Raw genomic sequence first — 25,755 nt, 5'->3', positions numbered from 1 at the left:
TCTCACACCGCTCAGGAGTCACCTGCTCAAAATTCCTCCTCTGTACCTGACCCAGCTCGTTCAATCCTGTTTTTCCCTATGAAACAAGAGGCAAAAAAGCAGTGTTTGCTCTGGTTCACGAGGATCACAGAATCATTTAGGTTGGAAAAGACTTCTGAGATCCTTGAGTCCCCCCTGTGCCCGATGCCCCCCTTGTCCCCCAGCCCAGAGCACTGAGTGCCACGGCCAGGCCTTCCTGGGACACCTCCAGGGCTGGGCACTCCAAACCTCCCTGGGCAGCCCCTGCCAATATTTGATCGTCCTTTCCATGAAGAAATTCCTCCTGATGGCCAACCTGAACCTTCCCTTTGGGGGAGGCAGTTTTTGGGATGGTGACAGGCTCTTTGTAAGCAGCTTGTGACTGTGGGGAAACCAGGTGTGAAGGTGACATCCAGGTGCCAGTAAAAATCTTGCTGCTGTGACTCCAGAAATGCTGAATGTGAGGTGAAGGGGTAGCTATTGTAACAAAACATGGAGTGGAAATGTCTCCTCCTTGGTGTTTCTGACTTAGCTTGCAGCTGTTGTGCCTGTGCCCATCTTTTGCTTCCCTCCTGCATCAGAGGTTATAATCTAAAAATAAGCTGTGTTGTGCAGAGGAGTGGGAAACGAGATAGCAGGAGTGATTTCATGTGTCATTACTGTGTGTCTGCCCTGTGCTGAGAGCATTTCTGCTGGTCAGTGAAACCCTGAGTGGTGCAGGCTGTCATCACCCAGCTGACACTGAGCTAATGCTCCCCTGCTCTCTGGCCTGCTCTTAAACCAGACCCCAAATTAAAAAAAAAAAAAAGTATTTGAAGGAGGCAAAACGTTGTTACAATTTCACTGAGATGAGGATAACCCTTGTAAGTCTCTGGAAGTGAAGGGAATAGGTTTATTTTCTGTGCTGCCCTCTTCTGCAGTACTTGACAGGGTCTCTGGTGAGGTGGCCAGGAGCTGTTCTGTCACCAGTTTAAACCACTGGAAGAGCACTGGCAGTGGTGGTTTGGTCTGTCAGGGAGGCTGAAAGTCACTTTGTCTGCTTTAGTACTGACATGTAAATCCAAGGGGACAAGGCAGCTTTGCCTGTTGCTCTTTGCACTGACTGGGCAGCCAGGACTGAAATCTCTGGGGCTTTGAGTCTGAAGTTCTTTCCAGCTCTGCTACTGCTTCACTGTGTGTCTTTGGAGGCAGACAGACAGATCTCATTTGTCAAGGTTTCTGGGGCCCTGTGAAAGCTGGAGGTGCTGTGTGACAAGGCTGCCTCTCTGCCCCTCCTGTGCTTTCAAAGGTGCAGTACAGTCCTTTTCTTTCTTTCTTTGTTTTTTTTTTTTTTTTTAATTTCCCTTAGTCTAAGACTTGCAAAGCTTGTGTGACTTGCTGCTTTTGTAGCTCCTGCCTCAGGAAGTGCTGCAGGTGGGTTTGTGGGTTGCATTTAGGCAGAACAGTGAGTCTTGGCACTTAATATGCCTGGTGTAACTGCCTTCCTCCCTGGTGTAATTAAAAACAGGAAAATAAAGTCTGTCTGGTTTAAAATCTTGGAATATCCCGAGTTGAAGGGAGCCACAAGGATCGTCAGTCCAACTCCTGGCCTTGCACAGGACACCCCAACAATCCCTCCTTGGTCCCATCTTGATCTTGCCACTTCTTCCATACGGAGCAATAATGCACTTTTTGGCTTTTTAAAGCAAGAACTGAAATTACTTGTGTTCTCACATCCAAGCTGGGATTATTTCTCATTATTTCATGGGACCTGTGATAGGTTTACTTACTTTTGTTTAAACTCTTGAGCCTCACCTAGTAATCTTATATTTGGGTGTTGCACAAGGCTGGGCTTGAAAAACAGTCTTGTAGGGCTGAAGTTAACCTCATGGAGGGTAAGCAGGGAGTTGACCAAAGTTTATTCCAACTTTACTTTCTTTGGAGTTTTCTTGGTGTATTGGATTGTCTGGGTTTCACTTCTTGCAGCTCTGTTTGTCTGAGGTCTCTGACCACACCAGGCATGTTCCATCCTGGAAGGCAGCAGGAGTAAGTGAAGGTCTCCGTGGCTTTTTTCTGTTTGTATTTGGTTAATTCTGCTTTCCCAGTGTAGTTTGAGATAAGTCAGTTGATTGATTAGGCAGCTCATGGAAGTGAGGGACTGGTGCAGAACCAGCTTCTGGTTGGGGATTTCCTGGCAGGAGATAACAACAAAACCATATCCCAGGAAAAGCTGGACCTGGAGCTCTGGCATGCTGAGCCTGCAGAGACAGATAAGGAGACAGGACAGGAAGATGCACTAATTGATAACTGCTGCAGAACCAGCAGAGTGGGAGATAACTAGGTAACTGTCTCCACCCCCTCCAAAAAAATTCCTCAAGCTCAGTATCCTGGCCTTAGGAAGAGGGTCCAGCACGTTTAATTTACTCTCCTCAAGCAGGAATCATGTCTGCAGCACTGTCTTCAAATGAGAAGAAAAATGAGCTGGAAAACAAGCTGTTCCTTTACCACTTTTAAGCAATAACAATCTTAGTATTCCTGTCTTCCACTTCTGTACCCTTGGGATAACTGGGATTGTTTGGCTGTGGATAATTCCTCTTGTCTTAACCAACAAGTGCTTGGGACACAGTTGTGTTTTAAGGTGGGTGTGACTGCAGGACTCCAGCAGAGCAGGGGATCTGCTGGCTGCATTTCCCTGCTGCCAGGGGGATTGTGGGACAGGCTGCTGGGGAAATTCCCTTTCACAGGAGTTTTCCGAGCCTGCTTACCGGGGAAGACCCCGTAAGTTTTGGGTATCCCTCCTGAATAATCCATGATCTGCTCTGAACAAATGAGCAGGAGTGAAAGGACACCTTTGCTTTATTCAGCTCTGCTGTAAGAACCCTTTGCAGCCCATCACTTAGAGAGTACACTTTGCTTTTTGTCTGTAGCTTTGCTTTAGCAAAATAGTCCTTTCTAGCTGGAGGACCTTAAGGAAGAAAGTCTCTGGCAATATCTGTAGGAGTTGCAGTTCTTTGCTGTGCAAATGCTGAAATCTGTGTCTCGCTCTAATGTTTCTTGGAGCTTAAATGTTTTTGGATAAACAGAGCATCTGTATAAGCTGCTTACAGGCAGCCTTTCCCCTGGCAGTGGAATGCAGCCACCGGGAATGCTGCAGTGGGAACAAGGAGCTCTACAGAGCTCAGGGTCAGGAGTGGGATGCAGTGGGGCAGCATGTCAGATCTAAATGTTCATTTTGATTGGCATATCACATTCCAAGCCGTTTCTTGTACGAAAAATTGCTGGCATCCATTACCAGAGTATTTTTGTTTAATTTATGGAGCAGTTTGCAGCAGTTTTTTCTCCCCCCAGTTTCCCCAGAATGTTGCTGGGTCGTTAAGTAGGAACCCCTAGAAATGTGCTCGAAAACCTCAGGAATTGAAAATCAGAGGAACCTGCTGAGATAAAGTCTGTTTCTGTATAACTTTGCTTCCAGAGGAAAAACACGTTTCTGGTGTTTGTTGTTTCACGGTAAAGGGTTTCTAAAACATCTCCCACGTGTTATTACAGAGGGGAAAGCGTTCCCAACCTGTGGATTGGAACCTGCTGTCTGGGAATGAGGGAGAGCTGAGGGAGGAAAACAGATACAGAGCAGTTTAGCTGCTTTTAGTGTTGATATAAGTGATGTAGCAAAGCAGCTTTGAGGGTTGTTTTTTTGGGTAGCGGCTTTTTTTGCTTGTTTTAAATTTTTTTAAATTATTTTTATTATTTTTTTTTTAATGTGGTTATAATAAAAATAAAAGCCCTGAAGCTTGGGGTGACTGGCTTTGAGGGTTGTGATGGTGGAGGGAAATGCCAGACTTCTCGTTGAGTGATGGCAGCACCACAGGGAACCTGTGAAATGTAATCCCTGGTCTTGGATATGCTGATTCCAGCCCAGGGATGCTGCAGGAGTGGTGCCTTCCCTTTTCCCAGTCTCTAGCCTGTGTTTGAAGTTTTCTTGGGCAGGAAGGTGAATGGAAAAGGTTAAGATATAACAGCTGCCCAAGCACTGCATGCCTGGGTCTGATACCAGTATAATTATCTTGCAAATCTTCTGTTTAGAAGAGGAAAGTATTGAATGATATTTTAAGAGCTCAGAGAAGCTTCTTTTATGAATTCCTGTCTCTCTGTTCTTCCCATCCTCCCTTTGGGATCTGCATCTGTCCTGGTCTCCCCTTTTTCCCAGGCCATCACACCCCTGCTCTGAAGGAATCGTGTTCCACCTGGTGAAATCTCATACTTGTGGTTGTCTTCATGTTAAAAACTAAAAAAAAAAAAATCTTACATTTGACAAATACAGTTTCTCAGCTCTCTGGTCCGTGAATCCCAAGCAATCCTTGGGATTTCTGTCTTTGCAATGGCTTAGGCTCAGCTGTTCCCTGTTCCAGGGGCTGGCAGAGGTGAGTGCCTGTTGTTTCAAAACACTTGCACAATGGGAAGAGCTGACTTTAAACTGCTGTGGCTTGTTTCCAAATCAGAGGATAATTTGACAGGAAGGCTTTTGGGAGTGAAGCCATGTATTTAAATATAGTGGGAATTCTGGTGTGTGGTGTGTTGCAGGTCAAGGTGAACCATTCCTGTCTCCATCCCTTGAGCAGAAGCACGTGGGCTGTGCTTGTCACGGAGCCCTCAGCTTTCATCCCATTCTCCTCCAGCTCCTGCAAAGCCAGAATAGGGACCAGCCAATGGAAGATGATCCATGAGAGGCCAAACCCCAGTTTGATGGGTGAAAATAAGCAGTGTAACAAGCAACTTGAAGTAGTTTCTGTTGGTGGTGAACACCAGGAAATTTCACTGGTGGCATTGCCTGTTCCAAGAGCACACCAAGGTCTGTACTCTGGTCATACCCTACATTCCTTATCCCTAATGTGTCCAAGTGATCAGACCTTGGATTTTTATGTAGATAGGTCTGACTGCAAATATCCTGGCAAGGATCTTACACTGCAACTTCTCACAGTATTTCATATTATTAATGCTTTCTAGCCTAGTCATAACTTGCTTTTTCAGAATTAACTAAGCTTTTCCTCTTCTGAGTATGTTCAGGTTAATCTGGAAAATTCTGAGCATCTGACCTTTTGGGGACAGTTGAAAATATCAGTGTGTCACTTCTCAGGGTCCTGGAATCTGTGTCGTGCAAAGGTTTCCAAGTGTCTCGTGTTGGGGCCAGATTTGTGGAGAGGAGTGTGTCCTGCAAGGTGTTTTCTTGGAAGGATGAACAAGAAGAAGGTGGGGAGGAGGAGGTCTGAGAAGAGGAATGATTATTTTGGAAGCAGGGAAAAGCTCAGTCTCCTGCTGGAGAGGTCAGGTGTGGTCAGGTCACTCAGATCCTACAAAACCAACCAACCAAAAACTAATCCCATGAACAAATCTTGCTGATTCATGTAATTGTGTTGCTGTAGATTGTGGTGATGAGTTTTATCACAGTTTGGGACACTAGGAATGAGTTTGCAGTTTGCTGGCAGGTTTGCTAGCAGCTTTCCATGCAGGAAAGGTGGAAGGGATGGCTCTGGTTAAAAATGTGGTGTGTGTGGCAGAGGGAATTGTCTCCGAGTCTTCCAAAACTGGAAATGAGAGCTGAGAATATTCTGCTTTTTTACAGTTAAAAACAAAACTCCAAAATGGAAGTCACTCAAATATAAGAGCAAAAGCTGGTGGGGAGAGTGGTGCTCAGTGGTTCCCTGCAGATGTGCCTGAACCAGATGAGGGTCACTGTTTCCTTGCAGACCCTTTCACGTGTCCATTGGCTGCATGATTTTATGTTCTCCACAGGAAGAGTGCAGACACAAGCAGCTGTAGATTAGGATCAATTTGCAAGATAGTTCCGTGATTAGCAGGCCTGTGGAGATGGTTTTTTATGTAAGAACTGCATTACAAATTTAAATGGCTTCCTATGCTTAAAGAATTAACTGTGAGGATTAAAGTGACATCTCAGACATGGGCTGAGCGTTCTCTCAAAATCCCTTACGTCTCTCTAAATCAATTAGTTTGATTTCTTTAAGCCACAAGTGAACTGGCTCGGTGAACAATGATCTATATAGGTTGAATTTCTCCAGAGCATTTTAAGGAGTACTTTAGTCTGGCAAAGGCAAAGCAAACATGGTGAGGGGGGAAAAAAAGAGCTGGTGAAATGTGGAAATACTCTGTGCCAGGGTGTGAGGTGAAAATGCTCCCTCATCATCGAGGTGCCTTGTCAAAGAAGCAGTCATGAGCTGGTTAATCCAGCCTTCACAGGCATTCCTGATCCTTGCTGGTTGTGCTGGGTGAGAAAGTAAGACAGCAGCCTACTGTTGCTGCTTGAAAGAATGTGTGAAGTGGGAAGGAAAAGATGTCCGTGCTGATGGAGACAGAGAGAGCATCAGGGAGAGAGTTTCACTTCTGTCAAGTCTCCCAGAGTGGCCCTCAGCACTCAGATGTGGCCACTTAACTCTCCTAAACTATGTGGATGGTTGGTTTGCTTGTAACTCTGCGTGGATAGTATGGGGGTGGCATTCACCTGGAAAACATCTGACTTATTAATAAAGGAATCATGTGCTCTTTCTGGAAATCCTACAGGTTTCCACTGGCTGTAATCTCTTCAAATACATTAGTCAGAGATACGGCTTCAACTGTGAGCCTGCTCCAGGCTGAGTTTATTAGATCAGGTGTTGTAAAATGGTGAATATTTTGTGACTAAGCCAGCAATGTTCTGGAGGGTGTTTGAGTCCTACTGACTGGTAGTTCTTGGCTGTGTTGTGACACAGAGAACGAGGCTGGCAAGTAACTTCAGTCATTAATCTTCATAGCATCAAAACCTTCAGAATTTCTTCTTAGCTGGTGCTTCTGCATGAAGGAAATCCTGTGGCTGTCAGAGCCAGTGGTGGCACAGACAGAGCTGAGCGTTGTCACGTTAGATGCTAAAATAGATCCGGGTTTCTCTCGTGCTGCTCTGGCTCCTGATTGCTTAGCAACTCCAGAAACTGAACTATTTCCACAAGGATATTAACAGTTTAAGGAAACAGGGCCCTGAACTTGGCAGCTCATACCCCAGCAGAGCAGCAGTCAGTGCTGTGCAAACAGAAGGGTCTTCCTCAGGATGGAGGAGTTTGGCTCATTGATTTGGGTAAGACAGACCTTTTATTTTCTGAGAAATATGTAACAAATGTCAGAGTTTGTCAAATAATACAAGGCAGTGCTGTGCATGCCACAGGAAAGATAAGAACGAGCTCTAATCAAACCTTGCCACACAGCCCTGGTAGTACCCAGAGCCAACTGTCAGCGTGAATTCCTTCTGCTGGCTTCGAACTGGCCCAGAAATAATTGTGGCTGTGGCAGGAAACGTGTCCTTACAGGGTCTGTGTGGCTCTGTAGGGAGAGGAAGAGGCTGCAGCTGGGGTGGAGCATCTCGTGGTGCTCAGCAGCACGAGCTGATTCACGACTCGCTCATCCCGGGTGGGTGTTTACGTCTGAGCGCCAGTTTGTGCTCCGGTGTCTCTTGGAATGGGGGAACTGTCCTTACAATAGTGGGCATGCAGGGTTTGGAGCATCCCCTCTGGGTGCAGGGAGGGCTACAGCAGGCTGGTTTTCCCTTGGGTCACGCTCTTGGCACGTGGGTGGTTTTTTGGGGGTTCGGGAAACTTGGCGGGTGAGCGAGCGTGACGCGAAAACACGTCGGGAGGGCGGCTGCTGTTGGGAGATAAGAGCCAGTCACTGATGGAAACGGGGCCTCCCCGTGTCCTGAAGACTTGCTGGTGGGTGTTCATGGGCTGGGTAACTCCTCTTGGGTTCTATCAACACTAGCCTGTGTTACTGCAGTGCTGCAGCAGGACAGCAGGGCTCTCAGTGCCCGGCTCATCCGCTGGCAGTGTGCCCTGGCTCCATCCCCGTGGACAAAAGCTGTTTGACTTCCAGCCTGGAGCACAGACGAGCTGTCTGGCTGGGGGGTGCACCTGGTGTCACCCTTCCCGAAGCACTTGGGTGGGTTAATCTCGAAGATGAGGCAAGATTGCAGGGCAAAACCCAAAAGCAAATTTCCAGTTAATCCTAAACATAGCTAAAAAGGAGTCTGGGAAAGCAGGACCGCCGTGCTTCCAGCTGCCTGCTTCCTGGCAGCCACTCACTTGGATTGGGTTCTGTTTCAGCAAGCACAATGAGAGTTATTTATTCCCCCTCCCTCCCCAACTAGGGTTTGAATGGGAATGGATGAATTGCACTTTTCTAGCTAATGTGAATGGAGCAGGGAGACCTTCTGGATTTCCCTTATCTGAAAGTAAAGGTTTAATTGGAAGAACCCTACAGAGTGCAAGGGGTTGGTTCTTTTCTGAATTTCTGTCCTGATTTTGTCTCCCTTGGAAGCTGGAGGGGTTGGATGGCGAGTGGATTTGCTTCCCAGTGGCAGGATGGAGTGGTTTTTGTGCTGCTGCTGGCTCTGTTTAGCTGTGCAAGAGGTAACAGGGATGGAAGGAAACCTGTTCCCTGGGTGCTGCCACCTGAGGGTTTTGGCCCTGTGCATTTTGATTTTTAGTTTTTGGTTTTGCTTCTGTGCAGGTGCTTCTTCTCTCTTGTGAATGATCTTGGTTATCTTGAAGACTGTCAGGAAAGGCTTTCAACCTTCCTCCTTCACTCCCCCTGCATCAGCTTATTTGTCAGCAAAACATCTTGTGTTCAGAGCCAGGGTGACTTCACCAGCTCCCTTCAAACACACCTTGAGGTTTATTCCTTCAGTTAGTGCTCCCTGGGGCAATGTGTGTCCCAGGAGTTCTGCTGGGTTGTTCCTTTAGTGAAGGAGAAGGTGCTCTGGATGTTGTAGGTGGTTCTGCTCCATGGTGCCCCTGGGCCACATCAGGGGGTCAGTGGCCCGTTTCCTACAGCTCCATTTCCCACGTTGTTCCCGGGGTGGTGCTTCATCCAAACCACTCTTGCCAGGTGCAGGCTGGCAGGAAAATGAACCCATATCCAAGACAGACTTCTGTGGGAAGGTTGGTGCGTGTGGAGAGTAGTGGATGCCACTGAGTGGAATGAGAAGCACCTCAGCCCTCCTTCAGACCCAAAGAAAGCTGCTTGTAGGCCTGTTTGGACACAAGGATCTTCTTTCTTACTGGGTAGTCCTTTGGGAAATACTATTTTTAAAATTATGTCTTTCTCTGGAGGTGCTCAAGGCCAGGTTGGATGGGACTTGAAGCAAACCTGGTCTAGTGGAAGGTGTCTTTGCAGGGTTGGAGCTGGATGATCTTTAAAATCCCTTCCAACCCAAACCATCCGTGGTCTTTCCTGTATATCCCAGCTATCAGTGGACCTCGAAGTCATCTTCACACTGTGACAACTGCTGATGCTTTAATGAAGGCTTGCTGCCAACTCTGCTTCCTAACATGTCCTTATTTTTATTTGTTTGGGGTTTTTAACAGTGACTCTCGTGCCTCTGGGAGAAGCAGCCAGCAGCAGGTCTCCTGAGCTTCGACTCTCACGTTCACAATGAGCTTCTGACCTGATGCATCGAGTGCCCTGGGCAGAAAAGCAATTCCAGGTGAGTCAATGAGCTTTGCATTTTCAAGCACGTGTGTTTTTGGTGTGTTTGTTCAGTACTTTGTTTGCTGTGACCTGAGTTTGGGCAAGTTCTTGGTTTGGGTTTGGGTGGGCAGATATCCATTTCCCTTTGGATATGACACAGGCTGTCACACTCTGGTATTAAATTGTAAAATCTTAGGGAAAGGCAATGGAAAGATCACTTAGATTGGTTCCTTTTTCCTGCTTCCAGGTAAAGATAACTAAGAGCAAAACTTGAGAAGATGTAGGGTGTGGATAAATGCTCCCCAAACCCTACTTCTAAGGAAATCTTTGCCCCTCTGGCTGTTGAAACTGGAGTGATATACTGGATAGAGAACCAGACTGGTGGCTGGAATACCTGTTTGCCATTCCCAGGTCTGGCTTTGACGTAGCTGAATGACCTGCAAAGATAAAATAAATGGGGTGTATGCCCTTTCTTGCTGCATGTAGTTATGTTTTTCTCTTTTAATAATCCTTTGAAGCTGTGTGAGGATTTTCTGAAAGGCACCTCATAAGATTTGTCGTGGTTTTGTTGGGTTTGATCCTTGCTGGGAAAGCCCCGTGACCAATTGAAGAGCTGTAGTAAAAATCAGGAAATAAAAGTGGAGCTACTGGGCATAGAAATTTTGAGGAGGAATGTGTTTTAAAAGCTGTTATTGGTTTGTGTGTAGCCCCAGTGACCAGCACACTGAGTGAACAAAGTCCCTTGTGCCTCCCATTCCTAGTTGGGAAAGCTGTTGCCTTTTCCCCCGAGGTTTTGGAATATTAATAAACCTGAACTGGCTGATTCTGAGAGGCTGTGCTGAGAGACAGAGCAGAAAAGCAGCTTTCAGTTGTGATTCTTCCTGATGCAGTTGTGGGTTTTTTTTTTTTTTTTCCTGTGGTGCCCTGAGCAAATTTGTTTTTTGGAAAAGTTGGTTTTAGCCCCTCTCCTGTGGCTGTCCCAGGGCTCCATGTATCTGGATCTCACGGGTTGATTAATCAAGATGTTGAGTGGCTTTTCCACAGAAATACCACCAAAAATAATGAGCAAAATTCTGTGGCTGAACATCAGCGCCACTAAAATTGAGGGAACTGGGTTTTTTTGCATGTTGCAGGTCAGGTGAATTGGTCTGAGCAGGTTTTTGGAGCTGTTGCTTCCTGAAAGCTGCACCTGTGTCATAGTGGTTCAAGACAAACTGTGATATTTAGGCTTGTTTTAAGCAGTCATGCAGAATTCGTGTTTTCCCCACCCTCCTTCAGCTACATCAGTATTAAGAGCAGAAGATGCTTTTAGCAGACACCAGAAGCTCCTGTCACTGTGTTGGTTCTGCACCAACACACAGACATGGTGAATAATGGAGTGATCTGTTACTTAAAGTTTAATGCAGGTTTAATTGGGGTTGAACATCAACAGGTGCAGTGCAAGAGGCTGCTCTGGAAAAGATTCCAAGTGAATGTTGTGGGGTCTGTGTTGTTGGGTTGTAGAATATCAAGACACTGCTGCCTTTTCAATGGCTTTTTTTTTTTTCCCTTTCTTTCTGTCTTTCTTCTTGGTACGAGTATTATTTTTTTAAACAAAGGAAAAACATCCCTTTCCTCAATTGTTCGCTTTGCAAAACTCGAGCCTTAAAATAATCCAGGAAGCCTTTTGTTATATAAATATACTCATCCTTCTCCTGGCACAGAATGTGCTTGCTAGAGCTGCTTGCTGAATTCTCTCTTAAAACTTAAATTTCAGTGGCTCTGAAGCAGAAACCCAGGGCTCAGAGAGCAAAGCAGGCACTGATTGCTGTGTAATCACAGGGTAAGAGTGGCTCTGCAAGGCAGACAGAGCAGTGCAAAGCAGTGGTTTGTGCCTGGAACTCAGTTCCTGTGTCTCAGTGATTTTTGTTTAATCTTGTTACAGTCAGGTGTGCTTATACCTCCCAAATTTAGCTCCACAGGAAGAGGGCCTCGGTGCTTGTGCTGTCTTTTGAAAGTATTGGTGCTTAAGTTGCTTGTGCAGAAGTAGAAATGTGTGTGAATGCAGCAAGGGCTTGGAATGGTTAAAAGTAAATTCCAGTGCAGACTTACTCAGTAGTCAGATTTCCCAATTAAATGGGCAGCAGTTGGCTAGAGCAGATGTTTAAAAAGAAAAGGAACAAAAAAATCACCACCAAAAAAACCCTCAATACCCACTACCACCAAAAAACCAGCGCCCTGGGAAATGTCAAATAATCTTGTTAAAAGTGGTGACTGGTTTCTGGGTGTTGTCTTGTGCATGGATAAACACCTTTGGGGGAATATATGAATCATGTACAGAACTGAATGTGACTGCAGAGTGTTTCTGTGTCCTGTAGGCCACGAGTTCATTGTGACACTGACTTTTTGAGTGATACCTTTGCTTAGCTTCAAACCTGAGCTTGAAGCTGCTGCTGACTGAGGAGGCCCCTTGGGGGGGACAGGTTGAAGTATCCCAGTGGAAGCACTGCCTTATTCCCCCTCTGCACACAACTGGGAAGACCTTTTCCAGCACCACCTGGCCAACCTGCTCCTGGCTTTATCCTCACACTCTGAGAAACCATGGGCATCCTCCTCAGCTCCTGTTGGACTCCTCTACCAGCCTTCAGCTTGGACATCAGGACGAATTTCTTCCTGGAAAAGGCTGTCAGGCCTTGGCAGGGGCTGCCCAGGGAGGTGGTGGAGTCCCCATCCCTGGAGGTGTCCCAGGAAGGACTGGACATGGCACTTACCCAAACCTAAAAGTCTAATGGAATTTTGGAGCAAAGACTGTGTGTTCCCTGTGTTCAATTTGATTGTGTTGGATTTTGGTACATTTCCTAGCTGCTTATTAAATAGCTTGGCTGGTTCTGGGTGCTGTTGATCATTTCAGTCTTGTCTCCTGATTCATTTGCCTTCAGACACGGAGCTGCTCCCCTGTTTCTTGGAAAAGGCAGGGATGTGCTGGCAGGAAGTGGCTGCACTTAAAGCAAATAGGCTGTACCTGCTGATGATTAATCCTTAACGTGAAGAAGGAGCCTTCCCTTTCCATCTTTGTCGCCCGAATTAGCAGATGATTGTTCCTTTGTCCCCAGGCTGCCCAGGCTGACTCCGAGGTTGATTCATGGCTTAGGGGCCCCAGTGATAGGATTTCCCGTCAGGGTGTGCTCACCGGTCCTCACAGGGCTTCAAAGACAAAATGGGTTTTCCCTCTTGCTTTGCATCCTCTTGGCTTGTGCTCCTTTTGGCCTTGGCTTCATTTTTACTCCCGAGTCCTGCAGACACGAGGCTTCAGCTGGGATTTGATGGTTGGTGCCATCCCGACTCTTTTCAAGTGTCACTGTCACCTCCCCAGGATGTCTGGGGATGGGACAGGCCGTGCTCTACTTGGGTTCAAGTGCTTGAGGATTGAATGTAAATGAATTTAGTCTTTGTTTGAAAGGCTTTGAACTACAGCACAGCTCTTTTGCAGCTCTTTTTGCTCCCTTTGAAGGCTGAGCAGCTGATGCTGTACGTGACTGTTCCCTTAGCGTGCAGTTAAAACATCAACTATTACATTGACGTGCAAATGTTATTTTGTGCTGAAGTCATGCTGGAAATAGTTCAAAATGTCTTGTTTATTTGGATTCACCATCTCGCTGAGCTCTAATCTTGTTTTGCTCTCTGGTTTCTGTCTGGTGTCTCTGCAATCAGCAGAGCTGTGTTCAGACTGAGGGGCTGAGCTTCTGAGCCCATAAGGGTTGGAAGGAGATGATTTTTAGGGTTCCTTCCAAATCAAACTGTTCTGGGATTCTGTTAAATAGCTCTCTCTTTCTGGACAAGCACCAACTGGTTAGTTCATTTATTTTAATGACAGATGCAGTTCTTTGAAATGACTGACTGCATGGTTTCGTTTTTTTATTTATTTTCATTTTTGTTTTCATTTGTTATTCAGCAGATAATATGGTTATTGGGATTCTTGCACAAGGTACTTTGTTGCAGTTCATTTCTGAAATGTTTCTGTCTGTGTTTTCAAGATGCATGAAATCAAAAAGGTTTTTTTCCTGGCCTGTGCTGTCCCCATTCCCAGTGAGGAGTTGAAAGGCTGTCAGCCACCGTTTTGACAGATTTCCATGTACTCCTTGGGAAGACAAAATGTTACATTTAACATATTTTGCTCCGTAGGGATAAGTACACAGCAAAGGATGGATGAAATAATTTGGTAATTAAAATGCTGAGGGTTTTTGTAGTCCCAGCAGAGGATGTCTGATCTGTCACCAGTCCTGTGTGCCTGTCCAAACTACTCCTGTCATGTGTGTGTCCCAGACACCCAGGCAGACTTAAATATCCTCCTGGCCAGAGCGTGCTCCTGCTGCAGGGGCCTCCCTGCCCTTTTCCTGCATTGTGGAGTCTCCAGACGTGGACACATCCCCAAATTCCCCAAGCTTTGCAAAGAGTTTCTTGGAAAGCTCATGGAAATACAGGCCTGGGAGCTCCCTGAGCTGTGGGGCACATCCTGGCAGGTGAGTGGCAGAAAGACCAGGGCCATGCTTTGCACAAATGCTGCTGCTGTTATTAGGGTGTGTTATCCAGGTTGCTCCACGTGTTTTGGGAATGCTCTTGCTGATCAGATTAGCTGATGGAGGTGCTTGTGTCTGCCCCCTGCTAAAGGTGTTGGTGGTCTCTGTCTGACAGCACGAGTTCCTCAGACTCTGCCCGCTCCAAAAGCAGTGACCTGGCCTGGAAAGCATTGAACTGGAGCCAGCAGCAGGTGCAGAGTCAAGCACTGGAGGTGAGGCAGAGGTGGCCTAACAGGTCTGGGCTTAGCAGGCAGCAAGGACAGCAGGCAGCTTGCCTGGAACCAGGTGCACACTCGACTTGCTCTCTCCCTCTTCATCTTCTGGTCTTCTGTGAAGCTTCTCAGCCGAGCACCGAGGCTGCAAAGGCACCTCTGCAGTTGTGCAGTTTTGCTGATGTGTTTGAAGTCCCCAGACAGTTGATCAGGCAAACCTGCTGCTAAATGGATGCTCTAATTCCCAGTGAATGCTGTGATCATAAACATTATCCTACATCACAGGAATGATTTGAAAACCAGTGTGTGTTCCTCAAGCTGCCAGTTGTCTTTCAGCACCCTCGTTGTGCTCTTTCATCTTCAAATGCTCGTGCTGAAGCTCAAATTTCCCTACCTGTCAGCAGTTAGAGGGGGTCTCTTCCTACCTCCAGCTCCTTCAGAGCTGTACCTGGCAGCTTAAAAGCTGTTTACAAAGGACATAAGGCAAGTCACTGTTGTAGCTGCTGTTTTTCTAATTGGTTTTTCTCATCCTTGGTGATATTCAGCACGGGGTTGTGTTAGAGCTTGGGGAGGACCTCGGCTTGCTCAAAGCAAGGTGAGCTTTCTGCTCAGAACCCTGAAGGACCAGGGCATCTGCTTCTGTGTGGTAATTTGAGGTGGAGTGAAAAGGGACTTCTTAAAGCAAACCTGTGTTGTCATCCCGTGTTGGGAGGAGTTTGAGGTGCTGAAAACAGGGGGGGGGGAAATAATCTGTGTCCAGGAGGAGTTTCAGGATACAGCTCTGCCCCTGGGTGTACTGTGAGTATTAATGGCACAGCTGGGTGCTGTTTCCACATGAAAATCATAAGGCAGGTAAGGAATCAGAAGTGTGCTACAAGGTCAGTGAAGCTGTTAAGCAGCAATCAGTTACTAATAAAAACCAGTTTTTTTTCTCTGCACTTCCCTTTTATTGGTGCTGTGTCAAGAAATAAATACAGATGGCCAAAATGTGTACGTGTATATGTATATTTATTTGAGTTTTTTACAAAGCACGAACAGCTTGAGATGTGTGGAGGAAGACAAATGCACAGAGAGGGTTGTGATTAATTCCTTTTTCTGCTGCTCTGGTGGAAATGAAGTTTTGGAACTGAGAAATTTAGAGGTTACTGCACTTTCCAGGCTCTTTCCTGTCTCTGAAGCCTAACACTTGTTTCCACAACACTGTCAGGATGCAAAAACATTATTAGTTTGGGGGTTTGTTCTGCTCTTGGGAGGCTTTTTTTACAGAATTTGGAGATCCTTACACTGCAAATAGCTGCAAAGTCAAACTGGCGAATGAACAAATATTATTAGTGAAGTAGGAGAGAACAGAACAAGCTGCTGTAAAAAGAAAATAATTTAAAAAAACCATTTTTCTCCATGATTCCCCATGTCTTGAATTCTCTGTCTCCAGAAAAAGAAAGGTTCAGCACAGGATGCTGAAGGTGATCAAAGGCACAGAGCACCTGTTGTATAAAAGGAGATAGATAAACTTTGACTCTTTAGTGTGGAGAAGAAATGATGTTGAAGGGAGGGAGTGAGAAGAGGAATGTTATGGGAGTGTGAGCTTTGCATCTTCCAAAGAGGATGACTGTACCCAGGCCTTCCTCACTGGAAAAAAACCAAGGAAGCATGAGCTTATAACAAGGGAAAGGTTTTTCCTTTTGGCAGTGTTGTTCTTTTGGTGATGTTTTTGTTTTGGTGGTGTGGTTACTCTGTGGTATTCCCTGCTGCAGGAATGTTGCTGGAAGGTTACATATTCGAAGGAGGCTGGATAAAACCCAGCCATGGCTGTTAAAGACTCCTGGCTCAGGGAACAGTTATTAAAGCAATGTTTTGAAGAATCCCAGAGCAGGTCAGGCTGGAAGGGACCACAGTGGGGATCTGGTCCCACCTCCCTGCTCCAGCAGGGCCAGCCCAGAGCACAGGGCACAGGAGTGTGTCCAGATGGGGCTGGAATAGCCCCAGGGAGGAGACTTCACACACTTTAGACAATCTGTTCAGGGCTGGGGCACTGCCCAGCCAACAAGTTCTTCCTCCTGTCCAGCTGGAACTTCCTGGCCATCAGTTCCTGCCCGTTCCTCTTGTGCCATTGCTGGGCCCCCCGAGCAGAGCCTGCTCCATCCTCTGCCCCCTCCCTGCAGCCCCTCCAGCCATGGCTGAGGGCCCCTCTCAGGCTCTGCTCTGGAGGCTGAACAGCCCCAGCTCCCTCAGCCTTTGCTGCTCCCAGAGCTGCTCCAGCCCTTGGGCATCTCCGCAGCCTGCGCTGGCCCCGCTGCAGGAGCTCCCTGGCCCTGCTGTGCTGAGGAGCCCGAGCTGGGCCCAGCCCTGCAGATGTGCCTGCCCAGGGCTGGCCAGAGGGGCAGGATCCCCTCCCTGCCCTGCTGCCCCCCAGGATCCCACTGCCCTCCCTGTCCCCAGGACACAGGGCTGGGCAGGGACAGCTGGTTGCCCACCAGGACCCCCAGGTCCTTCTCCCAGAGCTGCTCTCCAGCAGGTCCCCCCAGCCTGTGCTGGTGCCTGGGGTTGTTCTTCCCCAGGTACCTTTGAAGAAGGTGATTCATCTGTGTTGAACTAACTGTCTGTAGAAACCTGGAACTTCCTTTTGGAGGTCATAAATACACGGGGCTGTTTTCCAATGCCATGTCACGGACTTGTGGAATGCAGGGGCTGCAACCTGGAGCAGCAAAGGCAAGGTAGGATATCTCCTCTCCCATGTAACAGCAGATGACTCAGGTGATAACAAGCTGGTGTTGAGGAGCAGATGACTGCAGCAGGTGTCCTGGCTGATTCCCTGTGTTCCTTGGCCGAAGTTTTGCAGTCTGGAGCTCCCAGGAGCGTGCTGGGAGCCGGGTGGGTTGGAGTGGCAGCGTGCCAGCTGATGCCTGGGGTAATGATCAGGTTACTGTGGTGCCCTGGAGACAGATGGGCTCCAGCATTACCCTGGAAACTCAATTTTCAGCGTGAGGTAATGTTTGGGTAGAGCTGGAACTCTGGGATTGCACCTGCACCCGCGGAGGGCGAAGGTTTCTCGTGCTCTCTGTCACTTTTTACTACAGGGAGGTGGTTTGCTTGGCTAGCTTATGAAAGGAGTGAATTTCCCTGGAGATATTGATGTTCAGCAGCGTGTGGGTGTTGGGAGGCTTTGGGAGGTGGAGGAGGATGGAGATGGAATCATGTCCTTTGAATCAGAGCTGTGTTGGTATGCTAGAAAGAGACTGGCAGCTGTAAAAAGAGGGGGGGTAAAAACCCTCCAACATCGAACCACTCACTGCATGATTTTGTGTGGACTCGGAGCAGGAGGTGTTTTAAGAATTTATACTGGACTGAGTGGGGTGAAAATTCAAGTGTAGGTGAGAGTGTGGAGGTCACTCCCAACAGCTCTCAACAGGGATACCTTGGAAATCAAAAGAGCCTTCATTTAGTTGGCTCCATCCCAAGGCGTGGACTTGGTGACCTGTGTGATAACTTCGAGAGTAAATTCCAAGTGATTTATCCCTCTTCTGATCTCCTTTGAACCCTGAACTGCTCCTGTCTGTTGCTGTCAAGTGGCTACTTCTGTATTTATGAGCAAGTTGCAAACTGCTGACCTGCTTTGCCTCCTGTGAAAGGCAAGTGATAGTTCTCGCTGGAGATGGCAAGGGCAGTATTTCTGGATGTGCCTGGACTTAAATTTACTGTTAGGAACTGAAAAGTGTGGATGCTGATGACTGTTGGAAGGAAAAGCGTGTATTTACTGCACGGCGGCAATAGATTTATAGACAGAGAGTTTGGTTTGTAGATAAATATTTTTGCCTCTATTTCTGTAGCCCCAAGCAGTAGATTTTAAAGCCTAAACTTTGCTATAATCTAGAGACCTTTTTACATTTTTTCTTTCCTATCCCATCTGCTGAGTTCTTCGCTCACGGCTCAGATGTCACGTGGAGCCACGAGAGCCAAGAGAAGTGACGCATCCTGGTATCCCATGGTAACTCTCCCTTTCCTTCGTTTTTAGCTCCTTTGCTTCGCTCCCAGATAGAATAACCTGCCCGTGGGATTGGATTGGCTTTGCTCATAAATAGGTGAAGGTTAGGTTGCACTGTTTCCAGCCTTGGGAATGACTTGCACTTGGTAACCCAAATTGCCCTTTAAAAAGCCCCAAACAAACAGCCCAGCAAAGCACACACCGCACAACCCCCGCCCCACACCAAAACCAGCCCCCACCGCAACCAGAAATCTCGAAGCTCTCCACCCAAACTTCTTATCGGTGGGGTTTTTTTACTCTGTTTGCCGTTCAGCATATTGTCTGAGAAGTTTTTGCAAACCACAAGTAGATACCCTGCAAGCCGAGTTAAAACTCTCACCAAAGCTCAATTTGCAATTCAGGTCTTGAAGTTCACACAGGCTTTGCAGCTGGAAACTTGTTAGGTGAGGCTTTTTTTTTTTTTCTTCTTCTTTCCTTTCTTCACCACCCTCACGAGTCGTTTTTAACCCCTGACTGTTCTATGCAGTTAGTGCCTGCAACTTCATTAGAAATATCCAATTTATTTCCTGGGAAGAGCTCGTGGGCTTGCATTCAGATGTGCTGATTCTTTAGAATTCTGATTACTTTTTGAAAAATGGGTCACTTCATCAGGACATCAAAAATGGTTGGGGTTGGAAGGGGCCTTAAAGATCACCTCGTTCCACCCCCTGCCATGGGCAGGGACACCTCCCACTGGACCAGGTTGCTCCAAGCCTTGTCCAGCCTGGCCTTGAGGCATCCACAGCCCCTCTGTGCCAGTGCCTCACCACCCTCACAGGAAAGAATTGATTTAAATTAATTAAATCCGTTTTTCTGTCTGTGCCTGTCTATGCACTGTAACTTCATCGTGTTAAAACAGCAGTGGTATGACTTGGGCAGCCTGAAACTCGAGGCTGCAAACAGAGCAGCTCCTCCCCAGGTGTAAACAGCGAGTAGAGCCCTTGCAGTTGCACGTGGGAGACCTTGATCCTCTTGCATCCTGTTCCCAAACTCTTCTGCCTCCGTTTTCTCTGCGCATTAAAGCCCAGCTAAAGCACTGTGTGGCTGGTTTAACTTTTGCCCTGCCAGCTGGATTTTTGCTTTAGGGCAGAGCTTTCAGAAGCCCAGTTTATCCCTGGGGAAGGTGGTTTTGCTCCCATGTAGCTGCCGTGCACTGGAGGAGACCGAAGTTTTGCAGCCTGGCAGGATTTGCATTTGCTGTTGCCACAGCTACGAGTGAGCTCACGGCAGTTCGGTTCCCCTTGCCAGGGATGGAGCAGGAGTGAGTTTTCAGAATTAAGGTGCCAGTGCACAGAGAGGACTCATCCTGGGGTGTCCAGCTGATCTGGGGTCACTTTTTGAACGAGAGAGAGGATGCAGCGGTGGTGTTTGTGTGCCGGGGAGGCACAGGGACCTCTGGAGCAGTTCCAGGCTGCCTGGATTTGGGGCAGTTGATGTGCAGGATGTTTGCTCTGAACTTGCTGCTGAGCTGCCCCCTGATCCACCACATCCCTGCGGGCACCTGGATGTTGGGAAGTACTGCAGGACTTCTCTGATGTGCTTCCCTGGCTGTGCCGAAGCAGGGGAAGGATCTCGTGCTGCTCCACACAGGTATTTAGTAGGAATCTCTGTTCTGAATTCTCAGGCTGAATTCCCTCCTGTTCCATTTTGGTTCCACGGTGCTGCCTTAGCTGTGGGCTTGCATCAGGAGTGCTGCTGCATGGCTACATCCAAACAATAGCCTGCTTGTGGCAGCTGAAAGTGGTGGCGGAAAAAAATCCCTCCTCTGGAATTGCAGGGGAAAAACGAGCCTGTTTGCAGCAGGAATCAGCAGGAGCCTATGGAGTCATACTTGAATTATTTCCCCGAATTTTTTGCATGGTTTATGATGATTTAAGCATAAATTGCTTAGAAAAAGTCCTTGGCCCGTCCTCCAGTTACTGATTGCTTCCATGGCAGGGGGGTTTGGAACGAGATGTTCTCTAAGGTCCCTTCCAACCCAAACCATTCCATGATTCTGGGATTTGGATGGCCATGGGGTCAATATCAGACAATGGTTACCCTGTAACCTATGTTCTGCCATTGTAATCATTGTAAGTAAGTGTGGAATATTTAATAAGTATATAATTGGATTCATAGTTTCATCTAGGTAAGATTTAAAAACTGTGAGCTGCCTTGCAAGTTGGGTTTCTTCTTTTTCCCTGTGACAGCCTGACTGGCTGTGCCTCTCACCTCCAGCATTCCCTCCTGCTCCCATCATCAGCTGTGTTTCATAAGCTGCCTGCAATGGCTTTTACCTGCTACAATGCTGATTCTTGGTCTGTAGATGGTTAACAATGAGCTATTTTCTTTATATTACCTTACACAAAATACTCCCACAACACGGCTCAAAAGTCCTAGACCTGTTGAACAACAGAGGTGCTCACCTGAGGAAACTGCAGATGGAGGAGATAGAAAAGCTGGAGCTGGGGACAGGAGGAGTGTGGTATGTGGCAAACTCAGTTAATACAGGGACTGGAGCTGGAGTGAGGGACTGAATCTGAAATGTTGTGAGCAGGTGGCACCTTCTTCCCCCAACAAACAAGTGTAACTTGTCATACAGGTCACTTAACTGGCACTGTGTCTATTGACCTGGGCTCCTTTAAAGGTTTTATTATTGCATTTTATTATGGTACTTGTTGAGGTTCTGAACTCCTGTGTGAGAAAGTGCTTTTGTATTGATGATGTGCTTAAGTTTTTTTTGCTGTGTTGGAAGGTCTTTGTCTGCTATGACTTTCTGTTTTTGGAGCTAAGGATACGTAGGCTTATGGATTAAAAAAATAAACAAACACAAAGGAAGGGGAGAACCCTCAAAACAAACCCAACTGTGGTGTCAGTAACCAAACTACAGCTCTGACACAGAGGGAAGACAAGGTTATATAGGGGAGTTCACAAGGAACAAAACAAGCAGCACATGGTACCTGGATCCAGCTGAAGAGCCTGTTGACCACAGAAGATGTAGAAAGGTGGATTGGTGGATTGTAGAAAGCTTATGGGAGCCCTGTCAGTGTGTGGTGAGCTGGTAGGGTGGAGAGGGAGGGTAAATTCTGCATGTGTGCCTTGGCCTGATGATGATTTAGAAGAAGACTACAGGCTCTAGTGCAGCCAGGAGTGCCAGAGCTGAGACCCAGCCATCCTGCTGCTCGCTGGATGGGGCTGGCCAAGGAATAAAGGTCAGAATTCCTGGGGAAAGCCTTTTGGCACCAGTGTGGTGCTGTCTGCAAGGGGAGTTTATCCCTGCAGGCAGCTGCTCGCCCCAGGGACTGGCCAGTTTTGGCTCTGGTTGTTGTTTGTTTTTTGGTTTTCTTTTTTAATTCTCTTGGCTTGGTAACTCTCCAGAACACACCCCAGGGGTGTCTGGTTGCAGCTAAGGGATTACCTTTCTGGGAAGGAACTGGTGGAGCCTGTGTGAGGCTGAAGAAGAGCTTGGGTGAGAGTGTATTGCTGTGAGGTATTTGTGTTCCTTGAGTCCCACATCCCTCACCGTGGAAAGGCAAAGGAAAAGAGGGTTTTCTGCTTCCCACTGTGGATACTGGTGAAATATTTATATTGGGAAGTGTTGTTTCCCATGGGAATCCATGTCCCTTCCTCTCTGAGAGACTTGCTTTCTTGCACAGTCCAGTCTGATGTTGTGGTGTAATTTAATGCTTCCAGTCCAAGAGGTTAAACAGTGATTTAAAAATAAAAAACCCTCTGCATCTCAGAATGACTTTTGAACTAGCACAGGCAGGAGAAAATCCCTGTGTGGATTATTTGGTCTCTTGGGTTTTGGTCTTGTTTTTCACTGGCCCTAAAAACATCCTAAGGTTAAAATTAGAATAATAAACACTTACAAGGGAATTTTCTACAGTCATCTTTCATTTAGCACTGAAAACCCTGAAAAGCTGTGGTCCATTTTGGGATGCTGAGTTTTTCCCTTGTCTTAGAGATGAATGATTGATGTGGAAGCTTGAATTTGCCCTTAGTTAGTGGTGTAGCAAATACAGTCTTCAGCTGTATTAACAGCTAGTCAATATTACAAGTATTTAATGAATAATGAAGGTCTTTTCTGCTGAAATCTTGTCAAGTTTTTAACCTCATTGATCACAGAAAACCCTGTAGCCTCCCTTAAACAGGAGAAGGAGCTGCTGTGTCTGTCTGAGGTGTGTTTAAGGAAGGAAGGCTGTTACTTCTGTCAGTAGATGAACGACCCAAACCTCTATTGAGGTTCCTGTTGGATGATTCTGTAATGAAACTCTGGCTGTGCTGTGTTGGTTTCATTGTTTGTCCTCGTTCACACCCTCAGGGTTGGTGTAAGGATGTCCCCTGCACCTCACTTTATGCTTTTTTTGATTCAGGACCACTCAGAAAAGACACGTTGGGGAACAGGTTGTATCTGCCTGAGGTGCAACATCCAGGCTCCAAATGTGCTCCTTTGGAGCAGGATGGAGTCCTGGCTCCCTCCCCACTGCTGTACTGTTCCCAGATATACTTCTTTCTTTCTCTTCCTGTGTGTGTGCCTGTGGTTTTGGTTTTATTTCTCCAGTAGCCATGAGCCCCCTGGAGCTGCAGCCAGACGTTCATTATTGTGCTTTGCAGCGTCACAGGCCCCTTTGGGTGGATCTCAGTGGTGTGCTGGACGTGCAGGATCCCTGTTTCCCTGCTTGTTTTGTTTGCTCTGCCAGTGCCAAATGCAGTCTGCTGGCATCCTACAGCTGGAATGTGTCTCTTGTGGAGGAGCCACCCCATTACAGCAGGGTAACATGTACAAACCCTTCCTGGCTGGACCCAAATGCCTCATTTAATCAGCAAGTAGCCCTGGAACCTGCTGCATGGTGCTCCTTGGAAATAATCTGAGTGCCAGGCAGGAGCAGCAAGAAGATGAAACACAAATGTAGAGGCTCTGTTACACAAGCCTTGGGGCAGGAAAATGTGCAGAGCTCATTAAAGCAGCTCCTGGCACTGTTCCATATAAACAGTCCCTCCCTGAGGCTGCTCCCCGTTGCCCACAGCCAAAATTGGATGGCTTGGTCAGGCTGGTGGGGAGATGGAGCTGCAGATTAACTGATGGGGAGTAACCACGAATGGTTTGCTTGTGGAGAACAACCAATCTTCCCTCTTTGATGGGGCAGATGGATTTTGGGGGTGCTGCCACACCAGCTGCTTCCATGAGAACCAAAATGCCTGATTTAAGGAAGCCTGTGCTGATGCACACTACAGAGACAGGGCTGCTAATGCTTTTATGGCAGTGAGGAGCTCAGTTAGGCTGCAATTAGCAGCTTCTCTTTTCCCTTGCAAGTCCAGAGAGGATTCTGTAGTTATTTCTGGGTTTGGTTGGTTCTGCTTTATTGGGTTTAATTCAGTATGAAACAGAAGCTTATGCTGCCCAAGAGAAGAGTACCATGTAAATGGGCTTTGTTGTGTGCTGAGAGTGCTGCAAGTGTAAAGCAACTCATTTGCCTCCCTAGGATGAGCAGCTTTGATGTTTGGAGATGCTGGGCTAAACTTCATGTTCACAGCTGTGGGGTTTTTAAAGGCAAAACTGTGAGTGAGCTGAGAGTCTGAGCCCTTGTGCAGGCCAGGAGATCAGTGCAGGGAATTCCTGTTGTTTCAGGGCTGCCTCTTCGTGCACCTATTCACAGAATCCCAGAATGGGTTGAGTTGGAAGGGACCTTAAAGCATGTCTCATTCCACCCCCTGCCACGGGCAGGGACACCTCCCACTAGCCCAGGTTGCTCCAGCCTTGCCTTGGACACTTCCAGGGATCCAGGGGCAGCCACAACTTTGCTGGGTAACCTGTGCCAGGGCCTCCCCACCTTCATAGAGCAGAATTTCTTCCTAATATCCCATCTATCCCTGCCCTCTGTCAGTTTGAACCCATTCCCCCTTGTCCTGTCACTCCAGTTCCCAATGAACAGCCCCTCTCCAGCTTCCTTGTTGACCCTTCAGACTCTGAAAGGTGCTGTGAGGTCTCCACACAACCTTCTCCTCTCCAGGCTGAACGGCCTCAACTCTCTCAGGCTAACCCTGGAAAACACCCATGGGAAGAAGCCAGAATCGTGGATGGCCTTAAATCCCCACGACCAAACACGTGCAGCGAGTCAGCTTCAAATGGTGGTGGTGTCTTTTTTGCTCTGGGTGAGGACACTGTGAGTGCTGTGGCCACATCTCTGGCAGCTGCCACGGCCCATCTCAGCTGTGCTCTCCTCCTCCCTGCTCAGCCCCCAGCCTGCTCACTCTATTTGCAAAGAGAGGAAAAGGAGGAGGAGGTGTGCTAAACTGAGAACCAGGCAAGACAAATGCGCTAACGCTTGGGTAGAAACACGTTTTATCTTGAGCTTTCGTACAGAAACCTTAATTCTGCATGGAATCTTCCCTGGCCCTCCTTCCTAGGGTGAAATCTGAATGGGTAGGATCAGTTTTGTACTTCCCTCCACTGCTCGTGGCTCCCACTTGCCTTTTTGCCAGGCTGTGGGAACAGGGAATGTTAGAGATTTAAAAAAAATTACAACTTTATCTCTTGGCCTTAGAATGAAAAACTTGAGGATTTCAGTTCTTACAAGTAGTTATCTACCAAGTTAATGAAGATTTTAGCTAGTAAACCTAGAGGATATCCATGTCTTGCTTTGCTGTAAAAGAGGATAATCATCCTCTGGTTTTTAGAGGTGATACAGAGCATTTGTGGAGCTGAGGGCTTTTTTAAAGTATTCATCTAAGAGGTGAGGTTTAGAAAAAGAAAAACCAAAGAAAGGCAAAAGGAGGAAAAACTTGAGATGGAGACTGTAAGAGAGTTTTAAGGAATCTGGTAATCCCAGGGAGTCTGATGATAGAACACCTCCTGCCCCCCGTGTCACACTGAGAAAGCAGAATTTGAGCCAAACCATAGCAAAGGCGAGTTAGCAAGTGCTGGAAACCGAATCTTAGCCTTGAGAGCGAGATACAGCACTTGGGGGCTGTTCCTGCTGAGCTGGTGTGGGATCTGTCAGCGCTGTGACATGGTGGGCTTGTGCCCTGGGCAGTGCCTCAGGCAGGGCCCGGGCGCTGCTTCTGAATATTTGTGTATGTCATGAACCGTATCTGGGGTGGGAAAATGAACAGCAAAGTGGTCCCAGAACCACAGGCTGGGTGAGGCTGGAGGGCACCTCTAGAAGGTCATCTTGTCCAAGCCACCCTTGTCAAGCAGGGTCACCTAGAGCTGGTTGCTCTGGGCTGTTTGCCAGACTCTCTCTGGGGTGTGTCCATGTGTCTTTTCCAGAGCTGGGCCCAGCACTTCAGCAGTGCTGAGGGGAAGGGTCACCTCCCTCAACCTGCTGCCAGCACTGCTCCCAGTGCAGCCTGGGGTGCTGGTGGTCTTTGCTGGGAGGGGGCACTGCTGGCTCCTGGGAGCCTGTTGTCATCCCCGACCACACATCCTGCCCGCAGAGCTGCTTCCCAGCCTGTCGGCTCCCAGCCCGCCCTGGTGCCTGGGGTC

At 47.5% G+C, this 25,755-nt stretch overlaps 1 protein-coding gene across 1 annotated transcript in view; it reads left to right on the top strand.

Moving 5' to 3' along the window:
- The first annotated feature begins 2,422 nt into the window (after positions 1-2,422).
- Positions 2,423-25,755, top strand: part of SGMS1 (sphingomyelin synthase 1) — a 68,612-nt gene continuing 45,279 nt past the window's right edge. Inside the window, exons 1-2 of the mRNA XM_018079942.2 lie at positions 2,423-2,635; positions 9,396-9,514. The gene's annotated coding sequence lies outside the window, so the exon portion shown is untranslated. The remainder of the gene's footprint in view (positions 2,636-9,395; positions 9,515-25,755) is intronic.

Source organism: Manacus vitellinus, unplaced genomic scaffold (genome assembly GCF_001715985.3).
Source record: "Manacus vitellinus isolate BGI_N305 unplaced genomic scaffold, ASM171598v3 scaffold_48_pilon, whole genome shotgun sequence".
In the NCBI taxonomy this organism is placed as follows: Eukaryota; Metazoa; Chordata; class Aves; order Passeriformes; family Pipridae; genus Manacus; species Manacus vitellinus.
The sequence above is the reverse complement of the archived record's forward strand: the minus strand, read 5'-3'. Positions and strand labels throughout refer to the sequence as shown.